The sequence below is a fragment of the Triticum aestivum genome, chromosome 6A, assembly GCF_018294505.1.
Source record: "Triticum aestivum cultivar Chinese Spring chromosome 6A, IWGSC CS RefSeq v2.1, whole genome shotgun sequence".
Taxonomy (NCBI): Eukaryota; Viridiplantae; Streptophyta; class Magnoliopsida; order Poales; family Poaceae; genus Triticum; species Triticum aestivum.
Genome location: NC_057809.1, coordinates 224,111,959 through 224,136,427, shown reverse-complemented (window position 1 = coordinate 224,136,427; position 24,469 = coordinate 224,111,959).

Here is a 24,469-nt window from a genome sequence, read left to right as displayed (position 1 = left end):
GAGGAGCACACACTCGGAGATGCCAAACATCGTATCATTCTATGGAGAAAGGATTGCATCATCTTTCGAAGGCCACCGACACCGCGTCACCTGACTCCTCGTCGAAGTCCGCCACCGAGTCAGCAGACTCCCGCTCCTCCAAGTCCACGAACGCGTGAGGCCACTCCTCCTCCTCCAAGTCCGGCAAAGTGTCAGGCCACTCCTCCTCCAAGTCCGACACAGCGTCAGACGTCCACTCCTCCTCCAAGTCCGGCACAACCTCAGGCCACTTCAAGTTCGGCATAGCTTCAGGCCACTCCTTCTCGTCCAACTCAGCCCCGTCAGCCGTCTCCGCCGCCTCAGCAATCGCAGAAGAGACACCCCGCAGCTATGGTGCGTAGCGGGACGAGTCGAGGTCATAGTACAGGAAGTACAGGCAGAGGCAAGCGATATAAATATGGTCCAAACCTCACTACTCCTCTTCCTGAGAGGGCTTACGACAGGACCGAGGAGCAAACCAATTCCATAGTGCGGGCAGAAGTCGACGCCCATTTTGGACCAAAACCGCCACCGCCGCCAAGGGAGAAAGTGCCTGTGGAAGTAGTTGACCACTTCATTCGTATGGTTCAACCACCAGCTCCTAAGCCTGTTGACACAGACTATGAGCGCCACATCAGGAAGTTACATCGACAACGTCTACAGAAGAAGGCGAGCTCGAGCTCGAGCAAACAACAAGCAGCTGTCAAAAAATGCGGGAAAATCGTTGCCCAGCTGGGAGAACAGGCGGCGCAATCGACCCCCCCCCCCGCTTGTTATGCCGCGAACAACACGTGACAGTACGCGCGCCCAATATTATTGTGGGCAAACAGTTTACGTTCCCGAGGTGGGCGATGTGGTAATAACCCAGGAGCATATAATGCAGGCTGAAACTCTCAACATCACTGTTGGACAACTCCTCGAGATCGAGGACATGCATGTGCTTACAGAGGAGGAAATAAAACGGAAATATGCCCGGGGCCAACCTTTGGTCAAGCCAGAAGAGGTCAAGAAGCTGCCAATGAGAATGTATGAATTGCATCAATGGTACATGGACATTACCAAGAGATCCGATCGAGAGTCCCTCATGGTGCAAGTCAAGAAGGATCATTACTACCATGAGAATCCTGTGACCGTTGAGTATTCTGAATTGTTTCAGTTATACAATCAAGACGCACTCGACAAATCTATCATCAGTTGCTATTGTCTGTAAGTGATTTCTTTTTGTAATTTAAGTCTCAAGCTAGCTGTAGTGATCCTTTTGATCAATCATTACCTGTAATTATCCTTACTATATTCTTTTATGTGGTATTATGCAGGATGAAGATGTATGAAATGAGAAAAGGTGGACGCTATGGCATTGGGTTCATTGACCCAAACACCGTTAATGAATACACATGGAAAATAAACAAGCATTATGAAAAGCAGGTAGAGGACAGCATGCTAGAGTTCTTGAAGCGCCTCAAATACAATGAAGATATACTACTTCCTTACAACTTCCAGTGAGTCACACTTTCTTGTACTACAAATTCTCTATTTTTGCCTACTAGCTAGCTATATGTTTTTGCTTACATATGTCCGCTTAATTAAGACATGCAAACGTGTGTGCATGCAGATTTCACTGGATCTTGTGTATCATTAAAGTTGATGCCGGAACAGTTCAAATACTGGACTCACTACTCAAAGCAAATAGTGACTATAACATCTTGTTTGGGATAGTCAACAGGTAATTTCAATCATTATTAACTATATATCTCGGCCTATTTAGTTCGTCATTTCATGATATGAACTATTTAATAATCTCTTTATTCATTTTCTTTGTCGGCGGGTAGGGCTTGGGCAAGGTTCATCAGCGTCACGGAAGGCGAATGGAAACGACAGCTGAAATGGTTTCGACCCAAGGTAAGTAATTAAGTAGTACTAGCTAGCTAGCTAGCTGCCATCTCTTTAATTATCATGCTTGATTAATTATTATCTGATCAAATTAAATTCCATTCTCGTAATAAAGGCCCTGAAGCAGGCACAGGGGATTGATCTGTGTGCATTCTGCGTTTGCGAGAACATTCGCATGATGGCGTCCGAAAGGAGCAGATCTCAAAGACAGGAATGGGTACGCTTGTCAGAACACTATTCACAATTTTTACACCATTATCGATATCTAGTCACACAACTAATACACATGCATATTGATCTCCTTCTTAACAGTTCAAAGAGGTGCGGGACAAGCTCCTAGAAACGGAGCGTGTAGAAGCACTTCAAGAGGAAATAGCGGGATTTTTGCTCGACCAGGTCATAAATCCGAAGGGAGAATACTATTACCCGGTACCGCCCCCATCGACCAGGTCATGAACCACTTCCAATTGTTATCGTGCTCCAAAGGCACCAATTAGGCTAATGCCACTGGCTCCGAAGGCAACATGCATATGTAGGAGAAATTGTATATAGCTATACATGTGTGTATGTGTGAATTAATATGGTGGTTTGTGAGACATTGATGATATATATATGATTGGTTCTACTAGAAATTCTATATATATATATATATGCATAACGTGTACAATGTGTAGTATCGTAAAATACCAGCAAACGGAAAAAAATTAAAATGGAAAACACAAAATTAAATGAAAAAGAAATCATAAAACCAAAACCCCCCCAAACATTTTAGTATGGGTTGGTGTTACCAACCGGTACTAAAGGGCTCCCGGCCCCCGGAGCTGGCTCGTGCCACGTGGTTGCCCTTTAGCACCGGTTCGTGCTGAACCGGTACTAAAGGGAGGGGGGCTTTAGTGACCACACGACACTAAAGGGCTTTACGAACCGGTGTTATTGCCCGGTTCTGCACTAGTGGGCGGCGGCCTCCTTGCGGCGGACTCGTGTCCTTGGGCTTCATCGTTGCGATGATGTTGGCTCTGGATTAGCAAGAAGCATGAGAGGTTGTTCAAGACCGATGCCAATGATGATCTACGTTGGCGGCAAACAGGTTCGGCCTTGGCAAGCTACTTCGGAGGCTTGAAAAGTTGGAGATTAGCAGTGCCCGCTACGGTGGTGTTGAAGGCAGGTGACGACTGTTGGCATCAAGCTTAGGAGATTCTTAGGTTTTGATTTTAATTGCTCTTCTTGGATGGGTGTCTTTTGGGCTAAAGTCGTCTACGTGGCTTGTATATACTTTACTATATGAGGAGCATTACCTTAAAATTTTGATAGTCTAGAATATGCATATGCCTTATAAACTGAAAAGGAGAAATTATCAATTATCAAGCCATAGCTTTTTTTTAATATATGTAGAACTATTAATATGGATAGGATGGAGTAGATAATTCAATTGTACTCTTGATAAGAGTGTTTTCTATTTCGTCGGTATTAATTATGATTTTGAACCCCAGGCATAGGGTGTGACATTGTTGTTATCTACAAATATACTCCCTCTGTAACTTAATATAAGACGTTTTTTTACACTATCATGGACTCTAAAAACATCTTATAAAAGTAACAAAGGGGTTATAATTCTTCTAGCTAGATTATACATTGCAAACAAACAAATTTATGTTACTTCCTTGGTAAATATGAAACTGTTATTTTTGGGAGTATATGAGATGCTTATGTGTGCATGTGCGAGTGTAGCCACCTACAATTATGTTTTATTTGTGAAAAATACTATCTTGTACTAGTAATGGTTACTCTCTATTTTCTTACCTTTAGTATTTGAACCCTGATAAGTGCTGAAGAAGCAACTCTGAACGTTTTCGATGACAAGTTTAGTTACACGAGGATGACAACTTTCGCATTTTAGTTTGTTTTTGATAGAAACTTGTCATGTGCCGCTGGAATTTGCCATCCTTGCGTGACTGAAATTGCCATCAAAAAACGTCAGGACCGGAGTGTCACGCACCTAATGTGTGACACTTATTATTTGTGTCCTTTTATAGGAAAGAGTAGCGAGCATATAGCGAAAGAGGATTTGTAGCACCTGGGTGCTCCACCTCCTATGTGAACATTAAGTTTGAAAAACTACGAGAAATTTGAAGAAAAAAAACTGGGATTTTGGGATACCATACTTAGGTGTTCGATCTACTTCATTGCGAAATTTCATGAAAAAATACCAGTAAACGAATTCGTGGCAAAAAGAAAATCCTAATAGAGAAGAAGAAGAAAAAAAACTGTTTGGATAGATTTTTGTTCGGACAGTATTTTCTTCGCCACGGATACGTTTCCTGGTATTTTTTCACGAAACTTTACACTGGATTGGAAACCCAGATTTGATATCCTCAAATTTCAGACTTTTTAAAGAAAAATAGTAATTTTTATATTTAATATTCATATAGGGGTCTGGAGCACCTAAGAGCTCCTGTGTATTTTTGGCATATAGCGTACTTTTATGACCTTATGATCCTTGACTTGACTGCTACACATCATATATAACAAGATTTGTGGATCGCTCATCCCTCTTGCCGTGGGATATGTATAGTTAGACTTGATGGAAATTCGGGGAACTTAACATACACACGCACACCATGTTTCGGAATGAGGGTAGTGCACTTTACTGCAGGGTTCACGCTTTTGATTTTGCATAAATCTACATTTTTGTATGTACTGCCGACGCACCTACTTATGTCGGTATCCAGTTTATGTCCACGCCGTTCCCTATACTATCATATCGACTCTGCATCTGCACCCCGAGCACTATCCACTTCGCCTAGTATATCATATAGGATATGCCTAAACACTGTGAGAGTGGCGATGGCATGGACGGGCTCGCGCGCTCCTGCTAGCTGGACGAACGAATCAATAACGCTCGCGTACTGTATTCAATGCGAGCGTACGGAGACAGGCCGACTGCATACGTCCAGTAGTAACGTGGGAAGACGGAACTGTGTAAAATAACGGGTAAATGCCGGACTAGGATTATGATATTCCATTGGTACAGGTATATGTTGGCACTGTAACAACGTCCGCCTTGTGCATCTGTAAGGCAGACGCCGTGTGCGGAATGGATACGTGTGTACCAGATTATGGGACCATGGTCACCCGACCGACGCTGATAAGTAAAAACAAATCTATTGTCTTTCTTGGGGCGCCGTCTAAGGCGAGAAGTTCATGGCTATGGAGATCGTGACTATAGGACACAATGAAAGGAGAGAGCAGAGGTGTGTGTGCATACGAGTTCAGAGATGTCTGCACCTCCTTCGACCGGTCTACCAGGCATGTCTCTTCCAGCTCTGCTTCGGATGCCCCTGGAGGCGCCAATCAGCAGGAGCACCACACGAGCAGTAATCCAGAGCATGAAAGTTTCTCCCATAGAGGTTCTTTGATCGCGGTACGTACATATCATCTTTGGACTGGTGTTCTCCCCCCTTGTCATCTTCTAGTAGTGAAAATGCAGATCTCAAAATGTTGACTCCGCATGCAAGCTTTAGTTCACGGTAGGGTTGATGGCGTGTCAATGGTGGATGGAGATCTCGAAGAAGAACCTGAAGTTCAATCCCGTCTCTCAGTTGTGGAAGAGGGGGCTACATATGATCCCGAAGATCATAGGTTTGCTGACGATGATGACTGCACTCGGACGGGCAACTGCTGCGAGTCAACCACGAAAGTCACCCATGGATCCACACCAACCCAGCTAAGCAGGCAAGGCTTCATGCATAAAAAATCTATGGTCGGTGATTAGAGTTGATAAGCTGAAGATAAGGCCGTCTCGAGGAGAAAAAACCAGTAGTGCGCTAGTAGGTTTGTTTGAAATAATAATAAAAACAGGTTCCGTTTTGCGTGCATTAGGATAGAAATGCTTGTGCTAAGAGTGGTATACTAGTAGGTTTGTATGGGAAAATAAATTTAGGTTCCGCCTTGCTCGGATTTTAAGTTGAATTGTTCATGATAAAAGCATATGGCTGTTCATTAAATTATGGACCTTGTTTGCCTGGACAACCTTGTATTTTTTGTCATAACAACACTAACAAGTCCCATAAACACATCAAACACGCACATAATAAACCATCCCTGTATGTACATTTGCTGATTTTTCCTTGGTGTTTTTTTCAGTGTTGAAAATAATGGCAAAAAAAAAAAGCTTTGCGTTGTTTGGCACATCCAACTGCTACATACAAACATTCAGGACGAAAAAATATGTGACATTTCCACATGCGAAAAAGTAAAATGAATTCAAACACCAACTGTTACCAGGAAAAAATATCTCCTAATTTGTTTTTTCACCAGCAATATACGCCTGCTCCATTTCTCTTTGAAAATTTCATGTACGCTCTTTCCACTAACACTAGCATTTACAACAAGTGACGTGTTTTTTTTGTATATGCTACATTTTCCCACTATTTAGGCTTGCCTTTCCGCCCTTGGTGCCAAAAAGACTGTAATTAAAATGTTCGCACGGTGCATAATACGGTGAATTTTTCACTACTACAAAAACAATTACAAGCCTCCCAATTTATTTATTTTTGGGTGTGAAGGCATACTGAAGTTGCTAAAAACAATTTTGCTGGGGTAAATGATAAAACATGGCAGCTAATTCACCAGCAGTAGTTCAGCCCAGTATTTGCACTTCACCCAAACACTCCCTCGCGAGGCCACCTGTGCTGATATAAAATAAAAACAAATTAAGGAAAGATGTTGTCAGACCGGAAGCACATTAAGCACGACATTAGCCGTTCGAGTGGTGGCCCTGAGCATTGGAATAGTCAATGCACGCCTCCGTGCTGCATGCGAGGGATCCAGTGGGGCGAAACCAGGGAACTAACGAGACGGCAGAAAACACCGTCACCGCCCTTTGACGTCTGTCGCGAACATCGGCTCTCACTGCGTCCCTTGCTGTTGCGTACACGCATTAATTGACACCTCGTCTACCATCTGAAATACCACGGCAGTCCCGCATCTCTAGGCGAACAAATGCGTGACGATGCCGGGATCGCGCGAGCTCGTCCACGCCTAGCAATTTTCGTAAACATTGTGCTCTATTGAATCCCCAACTTTTCCAAACAAACCAACGTAATTCAGTTTCAATGTACTACTGTAACTGATAACGGATCACACACACACACACACACACACACACACACACATGGCACACGTGCTACAAACCGGGTGCGGCAGCTCTGGCAACATAAGATGACAGCCGTTTTCTTAGCCGCGTCCTACGGTCCGGCGCTTTCCTGCGTCGCGTCTACTCGTTAGGCGCGCTTTGGAAACGCATCTTACGGAGCTTTGTGTGCCGCTCGAGCGGATAAGACGCGGCTTGGGGTAGCTTTCATGCTCCTAGCCGCTATCTGAGGTCACGTGTGGATAAGGCGCCAGCTGAGTTGACGCTACGCGGCTTGGTGGCTCTTTTCTGCACCGCGTTATGCTGCCAAGTGGGAAGGCGGCGCTTTCCTGCCTGGCGTTTGCTTGTTCGCTAAGTGAGTGAGAAGGTCAGGTCACGTGCTACGCCTGACTCGTGAGGCTAGCGACTCGCACAGTGATGGCAAGGGCTTCGCAGATTGATATCTCACTGCCAATGGTAGAAATGGAATATAAGAGCATCTCCTGCCAGATATACCTTTTTTTTGCGGCATCCTGCTAGATATACCTTAATGTGATTCTTTAGAGGATCTTCATTGCAGGGCGCTTGCACAAACGCTTACCAAGAAAAAAAACTCCCTCCGCTTCATATTAATTATCATCGATTTACAACCGATCAGTATTGATTGTGTTAATTTAATACAACTGTACTAAATCAGTGACAATTAGTATAGGTTGGAAGGGGTATCATAAAATATATTAAAAAAATCAACTTTAGTGTTTTTGTTGAAATACTTTCTTTACCACTAACAATGGCTGCTAATTAATTGTAAAATCAGTAAAAAAAAACTGATTCACTACATGCACAGCTCTAAGTACTGTAGGCAAAAGAGAAGCGAAGCGTCTGCCCCCATGTTTGGCACAGGTAGACGCTAGGATTTGTTAGCCTAACTGCCAATCAAGCACGATATTAATCCTAACATTCACGCCTAACGCCCGGTGTAGGTGCCTTCATATGTCCACGAACGCGTGAAGACGTGGATAAGAACTGGCTGGCTCGCATTTGTCAATCCATACAAATCCATGCAACAATGCTTTCATACGTAGTTTGTATATAGATAGATAGATAGATAAAAACAAGCTACATTTGAATAGAAATTGCAAAGTAGATACTACCTTACTCCTACTCCTCGCCAAAGGAAAGCTTGATGGCCCCTTTCGCCGGTCTCATGGTCGTTGGTAGCGGGGTGAATCAAGGGTGCCTCGTCCTCCTCCTCGTCGGCGAAGATACACTCCCGCTTCACATCGCAGAGGTGGATTTTGCGGTAGTTCCCCACCACCACCCCCTCGGACTTGAGCTACTCAAGGATGGCACGGTTCTTGGCCACAATGGTGGAGTCGGCGACGAGCTCGGCAAATGTGGGAGGGATCGCACGCTCAGACTCGGTTCGCTTATCCACTGTGAGGTGCTCCGCCTCCTCGGCTTTGGCAAGTTAGTGAAGGAGGTGGATGTCATCGCCCCTGTCCACCATAGCGTCCGCCACCAAAAACCCAACGGCGCGGTCAACCTCCGTCTCCTCCCCCTGCTTTGTTCATCCCTACTTGTCTCCTCCTCCTCCTTTGAGCTCGGCTCGGAGAGCTCGAAGGTTAGCCAGCTGCAATGCAGGCCGGGCGATGTGCCTCGTGAAGGAAATATGTCCTAGAGGCAATAATAAAGTTGTTATTTATATTTCCTTGTATCATGATAAATGTTTATTATTCATGCTAGAACAGTATTAACCGGAAACTTAGTACATGTGTGTATACATAGACAAACAGAGTGTCCCTGGCATAGACAAACATGTTGTTCGGAGTCCCGGATGTGATCATGGACATGACGAGGAGTCTCGAAATGGTCGAGACATAAAGATTGATATATTGGAAGGCTATGTTTGGACACCGGAATGGTTTCGTATAAGTTCGAGCAATTACCGGAGTACCGGGGGTTACCGGAACCCCCTGGGGAGTCAATGGGCCTTAATGGGCCATGGTGGGAAAGAGAAGGAGGCGACCAAGTGGGGGGCGCCCTCCCCCCAGCCCAATACGAATTGGAGAGGGGGCCTGCCCCCCTTTCCTGCTCTCCTTCTCCCTCTTTCTTCTTCTCCTACTCCAACTAGGGAAGGGGGGAAACCTACTCCTACTAGGAGTAGGAATCCCCCTTGGGGCGCGCCATAGAAAGGGCCGGCCCTCCCCTCCTCCACTCCTTTATATACGGGGGAGGGGGAACCCCATAGACACACAAGTTGACAGTTGTCTTAGCCGTGTGCGGTGCCCTCCTCCATAGATTTCCACCTCGATCATATCGTTGTAGTGCTTAGGCGAAGCCCTGCGTCGGTAACTTCATCATCACCGTCACCACGCCGTCGTGCTGATGAAACTCTCCCTCAGCCTTAGCAGGATCAAGAGTACGAGGGACGTCACCGAGCTGAACGTGTGCAGATCGCGGAGGTGCCGTGCGTTCGGTACTTGATCGGTTGGATCGTGAAGACATTCGACTACATCAACCGCGTTACTCAACGCTTCCGCTTTCGGTATACAAGGGTACGTAGACACACTCTCCCCTCTCGTTGCTATGCATCTCCTAGATAGATCTTGCACGATCGTAGGAATTTTTTTGAAATACTGCGTTCCCCAACAGTGGCATCCGAGCCAGGTCTATGCGTAGATGTTATATGCACGAGTAGAACACAAAGGATTTGTGGGCGTGTGTATATACATATTGGTTGCCGTCACTAGTTGATTCAGGATTCGGCGGTATTGTTGGATGAAGCGGCTCAGACCGACATTACGCGTACGCTTACGCGAGACTGGTTCTACCGACGTGCTTCGCACACAGGTGGCTAGTGGGTGTCTGTTTCTCCAACTTTAGTTGAATCGGTTTCAATGAACATGGTTCTTTTTTAAGAACAAAAAGCAATCACTATACTATGTTGTGGTTTTGATGCGTAGGTAAGAACGATTCTTGCTAGAAGCCCGTAGAAGCCACGTAAAACTTGCAACAACAAAGTAGAGGACGTCTAACTTGTTTTTGCAGGGCATATTATGATCTGATATGGTCAAGACGTGATTATATAAATTGTTGTATGAGATGATCATATTTTGTAACACAATTATCGGCAACTGGCAGGAGCCATATGGTTGTCGCTTTATTGTATGAAATGTGTAATTGCTTTACTTTATCACTAAGCGGTAGCGATAGTCGTAGAAGCAATTGGCGAGATGACAACCATGCTTTGATGGAGATCAAGGTGTCAAGCCGGTGACGATGGTGATTATGATGGTGCTTTGGAGATAGAGATCTAAGGCACAAGATGATGATGGCCATATCATATCACTTATATTGATTGCATGTGATGTTTATCCTTTATGCATCTTATTTTGGTTAGTACGGCGGTAGCATTATAAGATGATCTCTCACTAAATTTCAAGGTATAAGTGTTCTCCCTGAGTATGCACCGTTGCTATAGTTCATCGTGCCGAGACACCACGTGATGATCGGGTGTGATAAGCTCGATGTTCACATACAACGGGTGCAAGCCAGTTTTGCACACGTAGAATACTCGTGTTAAACTTGTCGAAGCCTAGCATATGCAGATATGGCCTCGGAACACTGAGACCCAAAGGTTGAGCATGAATCATATAGTAGATATGATCAACATAGTGATGTTCACCATTGAAAACTACTCCATCTCATGTGATGATCGGACATGGTTTAGTCGATATGGATCACGTGATCACTTAGATGATTAGAGGGATGTCTATCTAAGTGGGAGTTTTTAAGTAATATGATTAATTGAACTTTAATTTATCATGAACTTAGTCCTGATAGTTTTCGCATATCTATGTTGTAGATCAATAGCTCGCGTATAGCTCCCTTGTTTTATTTTTGATATGTTCCTAGAGAAAACTATGTTGAAAGATGTTAGTAGCAATGATGCAGACTGGCTCCATGATCTAAGGATTATCCTCATTGCTGCACAAAAGAATTATGTCCTTGATGCACTGCTAGGTGACGGACTTATTGCAGGAGCAGATGCAAACGTTATGAATGTTTGGCAAAGCTCGGTATGATGACTACTTGATAGTTTAGTGCGCCATGCTTTACGGCTTAGGACTGGCACTTCAAAAACGTTTCGAACACCGCAGAGCATATAAGATGTTCCAAGAGCTGAAATTGGTATTTCAGACTCATGCCCGAGTCAAGAGGTATGAGACCTCTACTTTGCCTACAAGATGGAGGAGAATAGCTCAGCTAGTGAGCATGTGCTCAGAATGTCTGAGTACTACAATCAGTTGAATCAAGTGGGAGTTATTCTTCCAGATAATATAGTGATTGACAGAGTTCTCTAGTCACTATCACCAAGTTACTAGAACTTCATGATGAACTATAATATGCAAGGGATAACGGAAACGATTCCCAAGCTCTTCGCGATGCTTAAATTGGTGAAGGTAGAAATCAAGAAAAAGCATCAAGTGTTGATGGTTGAAAAGACCACTAGTTTCTAGTAAAAGGACAAGGGAAAGAAAGGGAACTTCAAGAAGAATGGCAAGAAAGTTGCCACTTCCTGAAGAAGCCCAAATCTAGACCTAAGCCAGAAACTGAGTGCTTCAACTGCAAAGGAAATGGTCACTGAAAGCGGAAGTACCCCAAATTCTTGGCAGATAAGAAGGATGGCAAAGTGAACAAAAGTATATTTGATATACATGTTATCGATGTGTACTTTACTAGTGTTCATAGTAACCCCAGGGTATTTGATACCAGTTAAGTTGCTAAGATTATTAACTCGAAACAAGAGTTACAAAATGAACACAGACTAGTTAAGCGCAAGGTGATGATGTGTGTTGGAAATGATTCCAAGGTTGATAAGATCACCATCGCACACTCCTTTTACCTTCGGGATTAGTGTTGAACATAAAATAAATGTTATTTGGTGTTTGCGTTGAGCATGAATATGATTGGATCATGTTTATTGCAATACGGTTATTCATTTAAGTCAAAGAATAATTGTTGTTCTGTTTACGTGAATAAAACCTTCTATGGTCATACACTTAATATAAATGGTGTTGGGGAACGCAGTAATTTCAGAAATTTTCCTACGCACACGCAAGATCATGGTGATGCATAGCAACAAGAGGGGAGAGTGTTGTCTACCTACCCTCGTAGACCGTAAGCGAAAACATTATGACAACGCGGTTGATGTAGTCATACGTCTTGACGATCGACCGTAAGCGAAAGTATGATACCTCCGCGATCTTCACACATTCGGCTCGGTGACGTCCCACGAACTCACGATCCAGCAGAGTGTCTGATACGTCCATTTTGCATCATGCTTTTATATCGATATTTATTGCATTATGGGTTGTTATTACACATTATGTCACAATACTTATGCCTATTCTCTCTTATTTTACAAGGTTTACATAAAGAGGGAGAATGTCGGCAGCTGGGATTCAGGGCTGGAAAAGGAGCAAATATTAGAGACCTATTCTGCACAACTCCAAAAGTCCTGAAACTTCACGGAAGACGTTTTCAGAATATATAAAAAATACTGAGCGTAAGAAGTTCACCAAGGGGGCCACACCCTGCCCACGAGGGTGGGGGGCGCGCCCCCTACCTCGTGGCCCCCCTGGTGGCCTTCCGATGGCCATCTTCTGCTATATGGAGTCTTTCGATGAGGAAATAATCATAAGCCATCTTTCCGGACGAGACTCCGCCGCCACGAGGCGGAACCTTGGCAGAACCAATCTAGGGCTCTGGCGGAGCTGTTTTGTCGGGGAAACTTCCCTCCGGGAGGGGGAAATCATCGCCATCGTCATCACCAACGCTCCTCTCATCGGGAGAGGGCAATATCCATTAACATCTTCACCAGCACCATCTCCTCTCAAAACCCTAGTTCATCTCTTGTATCCAATTCTTGTCTCTAAATCCGGGATTGGTACCTGTGGGTTGCTAGTAGTGTTAATTACTCCTTGTAGTTGATGCTAGTTGGTTTATTTGGTGGAATATCATATGTTCAGATCCATTATGCATATTAATACCGCTCTAATTATGAACATGAATATGCTTTGTGAGTAGTTACGTTTGTTCCTGAGGACATGGGAGAAGTCGTGCTATTAGTAGTCATGTGAATTTGGTATTCGTTCGATATTTTGATGAGATGTATGTTGTCTCTCCTCTAGTGGTGTTATGTGAACGTCGACTATAGGACACTTCACCATTATTTGGGCCTAGAGGAAGGCATTGGGAAGTAATAAGTAGATGATGGGTTGCTAGAGTGACAGAAGCTTAAACCCTAGTTTATGCATTGCTTCGTAAGGGGCTGATTTGGATCCATATGTTTCATGCTATGGTTAGGTTTACCTTAATACTTTTGTTGTAGTTGCGGTGCTTGCAATAGAGGTTAATCATAAGTGGGATGCTTGTCCAAGTAAGGGCAGCACCCAAGCACCGGTCCACCCACATACCAAATTATCAAGGTACCGAATGTGAATCATATGAACGTGATGAAAACTAGCTTGACGATAATTCCCATGCGTCCTCGGGAGCGCTTTACATCATATAGGAGTTTGTCCAGGCTTGTCCTTTGCTACAAAAAGGATTGGGCCACCTTGCTGCACTTTATTTACTTTTGTTACTTGTTACTCGTTACAAATTATCCTATCACAAAACTATCTGTTACCTATTATTTCAGTGTTTGCAGAGAATACCTTACTGAAAACCACTTATCATTTCCTTCTGCTCCTCGTTGGGTTCAACACTATTACTTATCGAAAGGACTACGATAGATCCCCTATACTTGTGGGTCATCAAGACTCTTTTTCTGGCGCTGTTGCTGGGGAGTGAAGCGCCTTTGGTAGGTGGAATTTGGTAAGGAAAAAATTATATAGTGTGTTGAAATTTACTGTCACTTGTTACTATGGAAAGTAATCCTCTGTGGGGCTTGTTCGGGGTATCTTTACCCCGACCAGTAGAGCAAAGAGTTGCTCCTCAACCTACTGAACCTACTAAAAATGAAAATGTCTACTTTGAAATTCCTTCGGGAATGATAGAAAAACTGCTAGCTAATCCTTTTGCAGGAGACAGAACAGTGCATCCTGATGAGCACCTAATATATGTGGATGAAGTTTGTGGATTATTTAAGCTTGCAGGTGTACCCGGAGATGTTATTAAGAAGAAGGTCTTCCCTTTATCTTTGAAGGAAGATGCATTGACATGGTATAGGCTATGTGATGATACGGGGTCATGGAACTACAAACGATTGAAATTGGAATTTCATCAGAAGTTTTATCCTATGCATCTTGTTCATCGTGATCGCAATTATATATATAATTTCTGGCCTCGCAAAGGATAAAGCATCGCTCAAGCTTGGGGGGAGGCTTAAATCAATCTTATATTCATGCCCCAATCATGAGCTCTCAAGAGAAATGATTATTCAAAATTTATATGCTCGACTTTCTGATAACAATCGCACCATGCTCGATACTTCTTGTGCTGGCTATTTTATGACGGAGACTATTGAATTCGAATGGGATTTATTGGAAAGAACTAAATGCAACTCTAAAGATTGGGACCTCGACGAAGGTAAGGAGTCAGGTATGACACCTAAGTTTGATTGTGTTAAATCTTTTATGGACATCGATATTTTCCGTAAGTTTAGCACTAAATATGGCCTTGACTCTGAGATAGTAGCTTCTTTCTGTGAATCTTTTGATACTTATGTTGATCTCCCTAAGGAGAAGTGGTTTAAATATCGTCCTCCCATAGAAGTAAAAGTAGCTGCACCTATTAAAGTTGAAGAAAAGACTATCACTTATAATGATCCTATTGTTCCTACTTCTTATGTTGAGAAACCACCTTTTCCTGTTAGGATAAAGGATCATGCTAAAGCTTCAACTGTGGTTCGGAAAAGCAATATTAGAACTTACACACCTGCTGAGCAAATTAAAGTTGAACCTAATATTGCTATTGTTAAAGATCTCTTGTCTGATAATATTGATGGGCATGTTATTCATTTCCGTGATGAGACTGCTAGAATTGCTAAACCTTCTGCTAAAGATAAACCTAGACCTTTGGTAGGCATGCCTGTTATTTCTGTTAAAATAGGAGACCATTGCTATCATGGCTTATGTGATATGGGTGCTAGTGCTAGTGCAATTTCTTTTGACTTATACAAAGAAATTATGCATGATATTGCACCTGCTGAGATAGAAGATATCGATGTCACAATTAAACTTGCCAATAGGGATACTATTTCACCAATGGGAATTGTTAGAGATGTTGAAGTCTTGTGTGGGAAAACTAAATATCCTTCTGATTTTCTTATTCTTGGTTCCCCACAAGATAGCTTTTGTCCCATTATATTTGGTAGACCCTTCTTGAACATTGTTAATGCTAAGATAGTTTGCAAAAGGATGTTGTTACTATTGGTTTAGGTGATATGTCTTATGAATTTAATTTCTCTAAATTTTGTAGACAACACCGTGAAGAGGAATTACCTAGTAAAGATGAAATTATTGGTCTTGCTTCTATTGCCATACCTCCTAGTGATCCTTTAGAACAATATTTGCTAGACCACGAAAATGATATGTTTATGAATGAAAGAAGGGAAATAGATGAAGTATTCTTTAAACGGGAACCCATCCTGAAACACAATTTGCTTGTTGAAATCCCAGGGGATCCTCCTCCACCCAAGGGTGATCCCGTGTTTGAGCTTAAACCGTTACCCGATACTCTTAAATATGCTTATCTTGATGAGAAAAAGATATATCATGTTATTATTAGTGCTAACCTTTCACAGCATGAAGAAGAGAGATTATTGAAAACTCTGAAGAAGCACCGTTCTGCTATTGGATATACTCTTGATAATCTTAAGGGCATTAGTCCCACTCTGTGTCAACATAAAATAAATTTAGAGGAAGATGCCAAACCAGATCGTGATCATCAACGATGACTGAATCCTAAGATGAAGGAAGTGGTAAGAAAGGAAATACTAAAGCTTCTTGAGGCAGGTATAATTTATCCCGTTGCTGATAGTCAGTGGGTAAGTCCTGTTAATTGTGTCCCTAAGAAGGGAGGTATTACTGTCGTTCCTAATGATAAAGATGAGTTGATCCCGCAAAGAATTATTACAGGTTATAGGATGGTAATTGATTTCGGCAAATTAAATAAAGTTACTAAAAAGATCATTACCCCTTACCTTTTATCAATCAAATGCTAGAAAGATTATCCAAACATACACATTTTTGCTTTCTAGATGGTTATTCTGGTTTCTCTCAAATACCTGTGTCAGCCAATGATCAATCAAAGACTACTTTTACTTGCCCTTTTGGTACTTTTGCTTATAGACGTATGCCTTTTGGTTTATGTAATGCACCTGCTACCGTTCAAAGATGCATGATGGCTATATTCTCTGACTTTTGTGAAAAGATTTGTGAGGTTTTCATGGACGATTTCTCCGTCTATGGACCCTCTTTTGATGATTGCTTAAGCAACCTTGATCGAGTTTTGCAGAGATGTGAAGAAACTAACCTTGTCTTGAATTGGGAGAAGTGCCAATTCATGGTTAATGAAGGTATTGTCTTGGGGCATAAAGTTTCTGAAAGAGGTATTGAAGTTGATAAAGCTAAAGTTGATGCTATTGAAAAGATGCCATGTCCCAAGGACATCAAAGGTATAAGAAGTTTCCTTGGTCATGCCAGTTTTTATAGGAGGTTCATTAAGGACTTCTCAAAAATTTCCCGGCCTCTAACTAATTTATTACGAAAAGATATACCATTTGTTTTTTATGATGATTGCGTAGAAGCATTTGAAATACTTAAGAAAGCATTGATCTCTGCACCGATTGTTCAGCCACCTGATTGGAATTTACCCTTTGAAATTATGTGTGATGCTAGTGATTATGCTGTAGGTGCTGTTCTAGAGCAAAGAGTTGATAAGAAATTAAATGTTATTCAATATGCTAGTAAAACTCTAAACAATGCTCAGAGAAATTATGCTACTACTGAAAAGGAATTCCTAGCAGTTGTATTTGCTTGTGATAACTTTAGACCTTATATTGTTGATTCTAAAGTAACTATTCACACTGATCATGCTGCTATTAAATATCTTATGGAAAAGAAAGATGCTAAACCTAGACTTATTAGATGGGTTCTCTCGCTACAAGAATTTGATTTGCATATCATTGATAGAAAGGGAGCTGAGAACCTCGTTGCAGACAACTTGTCTAGGTTAGAAAATGTTCTTGATAACCCACTACCTATTGATGATAGCTTTACTGATGAACAATTAAATGTCATAAATGCTTCTCATACTGCTCCATGGTATGCTGATTATGCTAATTACATTGTTGCTAAATTTATACCACCTAGCTTCACATACCAGCAAAAGAAAAAGTTCTTCTATGATTTGAGACATTACTTTTGGGATGACCCACACCTTTATAAAGAAGGAGTAGATGGTATTATTAGACGTTGTGTACCTGAGCATGAATAGGAACAGATCCTACGCAAGTGTCACTCCGAGGCTTATGGAGGACACCACGTTGGAGATAGAATTGCACATAAGGTATTACAATTTCGTCTTTATTGGCTTACTCTCTTTAAGGATGCCCGTAAGTTTGTCTTGTCTTGTGATGAATTTCGAAGAATTGGTAATATTAGTAGACGTCAAGAAATGCCTATGAATTATTCACTTGTTACTGAACCATTTGATGTTTGGGGCTTTGATTATATGGGACCTTTTCCTTCCTCTAATGGATATACACATATTTTAGTTGTTGTTGATTACGCTACTAAGTGGGTAGAAGCTATTCCAACTAGTAGTGCTGATCATAACACCTCTATTAAGATGCTTAAAGAAGTTATTTTTCCAAGGTTTGGAGTCCCTAGATATTTAATGACTGATGGTGGTTCACATTTTATACATGGTGCTTTCCGTAAAATGCTTGCTAAATATGATTTTAATCATAGAATTGCATCTCCTTATCACCCGCAGTCTAGTGGTCAAGTAGAATTGAGTAATAGAGAACTCAATTATTTTTGCAAAAGACTGTTAATAGATCTAGAAAGAATTGGTCCAAGAAACTTGATGATGCATTGTGGGCCTATAGAAATGCATATAAAAATCCTATGGGTATGTCTCCGTATAAAATGGTTTATGGAAAAGCATGTCACTTACCTCTCGAACTAGAACATAAGGCTTATTGGGCTATTAAAGAACTCAATTATGATTCCAAACTTGCCGGTGAGAAGAGGCTATTTGACCTTAGCTCATTTGATGAATGGAGAACCCAAGCCTATGAGAATGCCAAATTATTTAAATAAAAAGTTAAAAGATGGCATGACAAAAGGATACAAAAGCATGAGTTTAATATAGGTGATTATGTATTGCTATAAAACTCTCATTTAAGATTTTTTGCAGGAAAACTTCTCTCTAAATGGGAAGATCCTTACGTTATCGAGGAGGTCTATCGTTCCGGTGCCATAAAAATCAACAACTTCGAAGGCACAAATACGAAGGTGGTGAACGGTCAAAGAATTAAACATTATATCTCATGTAATCCTATAAATGTTGAAACCAATGTTATTGAAACTATAACCCCGGAGGAATACATAAGGGACACTTTCCAGAACGTTTCAGACTCCGAAAAGGAATAGGTATGTGGTACGGTAAGTAAAACGACTCCAAAACTGTTCTAATGGCAATTTTCTTCCGTTTTGGAATATTTAGAAAAATAGAAAAATAAGAAGCAGTTCGGGAAGGACACGAGGCCTCCACGAGGGTGGAGGGTGCGCCCCACCCCCCTGGACGCGCCCCCTACCTCGTGGGCACCTCGTGTGCTCTCCGGACTATGTTTTCATACACGGCGCGTATTTTGGTCGGTAAAAATTCATTATATATTATCCCGAAGGTTTTAACCCCCGTATCACGCAAATATCTCTTGTCTTTGTTTCGAGCTATTGTCTGTCAGGGTTATCAAGACCAGGCATTATGTCGTCTCCCTCCTCCTCCAACCATGAGGGCAACGATGCTTGGCTAATGAAGATAGAGCTGAAGAGAGAAGAACCCATGGAGATCAACAAGGATGAAGGGATCAAGAAGACCACGGAGGACCAAGTTCCGGCGACAGAAGACATCCTTCAACTTGATCAAAACCTTCTTACCCCAACTGAGATCGAAGCTTTCAAGATGATCGAGTTAGCTTGTATACAAAATAAGTATCTCACACGTGAAAATATTTTGTTCAAGGAGCATATCATCGCACTCAAAGGCATTATCCGAAAGTTAGAAGACCTCCTACGCTCGATGTGCGACTATCCATCACCAACAACTCCACCTTCTTCACCAACAAAGGAGACATAATCACATGGGTAAGGGCACTCCCCTTGGCAACTGCAAAACTTGGGGGAGTGCCCCGGTATTGTATCACCATCACTTTTATCCTTACTGCTTTTCTTAGTTCGATCCTTTTGATAATATCTCGATCTAGTAGAATAAAAGTTTTAGTATGATCTAGTTGTGAGTTTTGCTTTATGATCCTTCTATGTAATAGAGTCCGTGAGCTATATATAATAAATATTAGTGTTGAGTCAAGGGCTTGATGATTTTGCCATGATCTTAAGTGAATAAAAGAAAAGAGAAAGAAATAAAAAGAAACAAAGAGATCATATGGATCTTCTGGAGAGTAATGAGCTCACATCGAAAGAGTATGATGAATAAAAGTTGTTGAGAGTTGACAAACATAGTTTTGGTCATCGTTGCAATTAATAGGAAGTAATAAAGAAAGAGAGGTCTTCACATATAAATATACTATCTTGGACATCTTTTATTATTGTGAGCACTCATTAAATATGACATGCTAAAAGAGTTGCCGTTGGACAAGGAAGACAACGTAATGGGTTATGTTTTCTTACATCTGAGATAGATTATATTGTCTTGGATCATCCAACATGATTGAGCTTGCCTTTCCCCCTCATGCTAGCCAAATCGTTTGCACCAAGTAGAGATACTACTTGTGCTTCCAAACACCCTTAAACCAGTTTTGCCATGAGAGTCCACCATATCTACCTATGGATTGAGTAAGATCCTTCAAGTAAGTTGTCATCGGTGCAAGCAATAAAAATTGCTCTCTAAATATGTATGATTGATTGGTGTGGAGGAAATAAGCTTTATACGATCGTGTGATGTGGAAGAAATAAAAGCAACAGACTGCATAATAAAGGTCCATATCACAAGTGGCAATATAAAGTGACGTTCTTTCGCATTAAGATTTTGTGCATCCAACCATAAAAGCGCATGACAACCTCTGCTTCCCTCTGCGAAGGGCCTATCTTTTACCTTTATCTCCTACCTTACATAAGAGTCATGGTGATCTTCGCCCTTCCTTTTTACATTTTATCTTTTGGCAAGCACAACATGTTGGAAAGATCCTGGTATATATGGCTAATTGGATGTAAGTTTTCATGAACTATTATTGTTGACATTACCCTTGAGGTAAAATGTTGGGAGACAAAACTATAAGCCCCTATCTTTCTCTATGTCCGATTGAAACTCCATACCTATAAGTATTGCGTGAGTGTTAGGAATTGTGAAAGACTAAATGATAGTTGAGTATGTGGACTTGCTGAAAAGCTCTTATATTGACTCTTTCCTATATTATGATAAATTGTAATTTCTCCAATGACTAAGATTATAGTTTGTTAGTTTTCAATGAAGTTTATGATTCATACTTGAAATTGTGATTGAATTATTACTCTAGCATAAGAGATCATATGACAAGAATTATATAAGTTGTTGTTCTAAGAATGATCATGATGCCCTCATGTTCGTATTTTATTTTTATTGACACCTCTATCTCTAAACATGTGGACATATTTTTCGATTTTAGCTTTCGCTTGAGGACAAGCAAGGTCTAAGCTTGAGGACAAGCGAGGTCTAAGCTTGGGGGAGTTGATATGTCCATTTTGCATCTTGCTTTTATATCAATATTTATTGCATTATGGGCTGTTATTACACATTATGTCACAATACTTATGCCTATTCTCTCTTATTTTACAAGGTTTACATAAAGAGGGAGAATGCCGGAAGCTGGGATTCAGGGCTGGAAAAGGAGCAAATATTAGAGACCTATTATGCACAGCTCCAAAAGTCCTGAAACTTCACGGAAGACGTTTTCATAATATATAAAAAATACTGAGCGCAAGAAGTTCACCAAGGGGGCCACACCCTACCCACGAGGGTGGGGGCGCGCCCCCTACCTCGTGGGCCCCCTAGTGGCCCTCCGATGGCCATCTTCTGCTATATGGAGTCTTTTGATGAGGAAATAATCATAAGCCATCTTTCCGGACGAGACTCCGCCGCCACGAGGCGGAACCTTGGCGGAACCAATCTAGGGCTCTGGCGGAGCTGTTCTGCCGGGGAAACTTCCCTTCGGGAGGGGGAAATCATCGTCATCGTCATCACCAACACTCCTCTCATCGGGAGAGGGCAATCTCCATTAACATCTTCACCAGCACCATCTCCTCTCAAAACCCTAGTTCATCTCTTGTATCTAATTCTTGTCTTTAAGTCCGGGATTGGTACTTGTGGGTTGCTAGTAGTGTTAATTACTCCTTGTAGTTGATGCTAGTTGGTTTATTTGGTGGAAGACCATATGTTTAGATCCTTTGTGCATATTAATACCCCTCTGATTATGTACATGAATATGCTTTGTGAGTAGTTACGTTTGTTCCTGAGGACATGGGAGAAGTCTTGCTATTAGTAGTCATGTGAATTTGGTATTCGTTCGATATTTTGATGAGATGTATGTTGTCTCTCCTCTAGTGGTGTTATGTGAACGTCGACTAGATGACACTTCACCGTTATTTGGGCCTAGAGGAAGGCATTGGGAAGTAATAAGTAAATGATAGGTTGCTAGAGTGACAGAAGCTTAAACCCTAGTTTATGCGTTGCTTCGTAAGGGGCTGATTTGAATCCATATGTTTCATGCTATGGTTAGGTTTACCTTAATACTTTTGTTGTAGTTGCGGGTGCTTGCAATAGACGTTAATCATAAGTGGGATGCTTGTACAAGTAAGGGCAGAACCCAATCACCGGTCCTCCCACATACCAAATTATCAAGGTACCGAATGCGAATCATATGAACGTGATGAAAACTAGCTTGACGATAATTCCCATGTGTTCTCCGGAGCGCTTTACATCATATAAGAGTTTGTCCAGGCTTCTCCTTTGCTACAAAAAGGATTGGTCCACCTTGATGCACTTTATTTACTTTTGTTACTTGTTACTCGTTACAAATTATCCTATCACAAAACTATCTGTTACCTATTATTTCAGTGCTTGAAGAGAATACCTTGCTGAAAACCGCTTATCATTTCCTTCTGCTCCACGTTGGGTTCGACACTCTTACTTATTGAAAGTACTACAATAGATCCCTATACTTGTGGGTCATCAAGACTCTTTTCTGGCGCCGTTGTCGGGGAGTGAAGCGCCTTTGGTAGGTGGAATGTGGTAAGGAAAAATTTATATAGTGTGCTGAAATTTACGGTCACTCGTTAATATGGAAAGTAATCCTCTGTGGGGCTTGTTCGGGGTATCTTCACCCCGACCAGTAGAGCAAAGAGTTGCTCCTCAACCTACTAAACCTACTGAAAATGAAAATGTCTGCTTTGAAATTCCTTCGGGTATGATAGAAAAACTGCTAGCTAATCCTTTTGCAGGAGACGGAACAGTGCATCCTGATGAGCACCTAATATATGTGGATGAAGTTTGTGGATTATTTAAGCTTGCAGGTGTACCTAGAGATGTTATTAATAGGAAGGTCTTCCCTTTATATTTGAAGGAAGATGCATTGACATGGTATAGGCTATGTGATGATACGGGGTCATGGAACTATAAACAATTGAAATTGGAATTTCATCAGAAGTTTTATCCTATGCATCTTGTTCGTCGTGATCGCAATTATATATATAATTTCTGGCCTCGCGAAGGAGAAAGCATCTCTCAAGCTTGGGGGAGGCTTAAATCAATGTTATATTCATGCCCCAATCATGAGCTCTCAAGAGAAATGATTATTCATAATTTATATGCTCGGCTTTCTGATAACAATCGCACCATGCTCGATACTTCTTGTGCTGGCTATTTTATGACGAAGACTATTGAATTCAAATGGGATTTATTGGAAAGAATTAAATGCAACTCTGAAGATTGGGACCTAGATGAAGGTAAGGAGTCAGGTATGACACCTAAGTTTGATTGAGTTAAATCTTTTATGGATATCGATGTTTTCCGTAAATTTAGCACTAAATATGGACTTGACTCTGAGATAGTAGCTTCTTTCTATGAATCTTTTTCTACTCATGTTGATCTCCCTAGGGAGAAGTGATTCAAATACCATCCTCCCATAGAAGTAAAAGTAGCTGCACCTATTAAAGTTGAAGAAAAGACTATCACTTATAATGATCCAATTGTTCCTACTTCTTATGTTGAGAAACCACCTTTCCCCGTTAGGATAAAGGATCATGCTAAAGCTTCAACTGTGGTTCGTAAAAGCAATATTAGAACTTATACACCTGCTGAGAAAATTAAAGTTGAACCTAATATTGCTATTGTTAAAGATCTCTTGTCTGATAATATTGATGGGCATGTTATTCATTTCCGTGATGAGACTGCTAGAATTGCTAAACCTTGTGCTAAAAATAAACCTAGATCTTTGGTAGGCATGCCTGTTATTTCTGTTAAAATAGGAGATAATTGCTATCATGGCTTATGTGATATGGGTGCTAGTGCTAGTGCAATACCTTTTGACTTATACAAAGAAATTATGCATGATATTGCACCTGCTGCGATAGAATATATTGATGTCACAATTAAACTTGCCAATAGGGATACTATTTCACCAATGGGAATTGTTAGAGATGTTGAAGTATTGTGTGGGAAAACTAAATATCCTGCTGATTTTCTTGTTCTTGGTTCCCCACAAGATAGCTTTTGTCCCATTATATTTGGTAGACCCTTCTTGAACACTGTTAATGCTAAGATAGATTGCAAAAAGGATGTTGTTACTATTGGTTTAGGTGATATGTCTCATGAATTTAATTTCTCTAAATTTCGTAGACAACACCGTGAAGAGGAATTACCTAGTAAAGATGAAATTATTGGTCTTGCTTCTATTGTTGTACCTCCTAGTGATCCTTTAGAACAATATTTGCTAGACCATGAAAATGATATGTTTATGAATGAAAGAAGGGAAATAGATGAAGTATTCTTTAAACAGGAACCCATCCTAAAACACAATTTGCATGTTGAAATCCTAGGGGATGCTCCTCCACCCAAGGGTGATCCCGTGTTTGAGCTTAAACTGTTACCTGATACTCTTAAATATGCTTATCTTCATGAGAAAAAGATATATCCTAT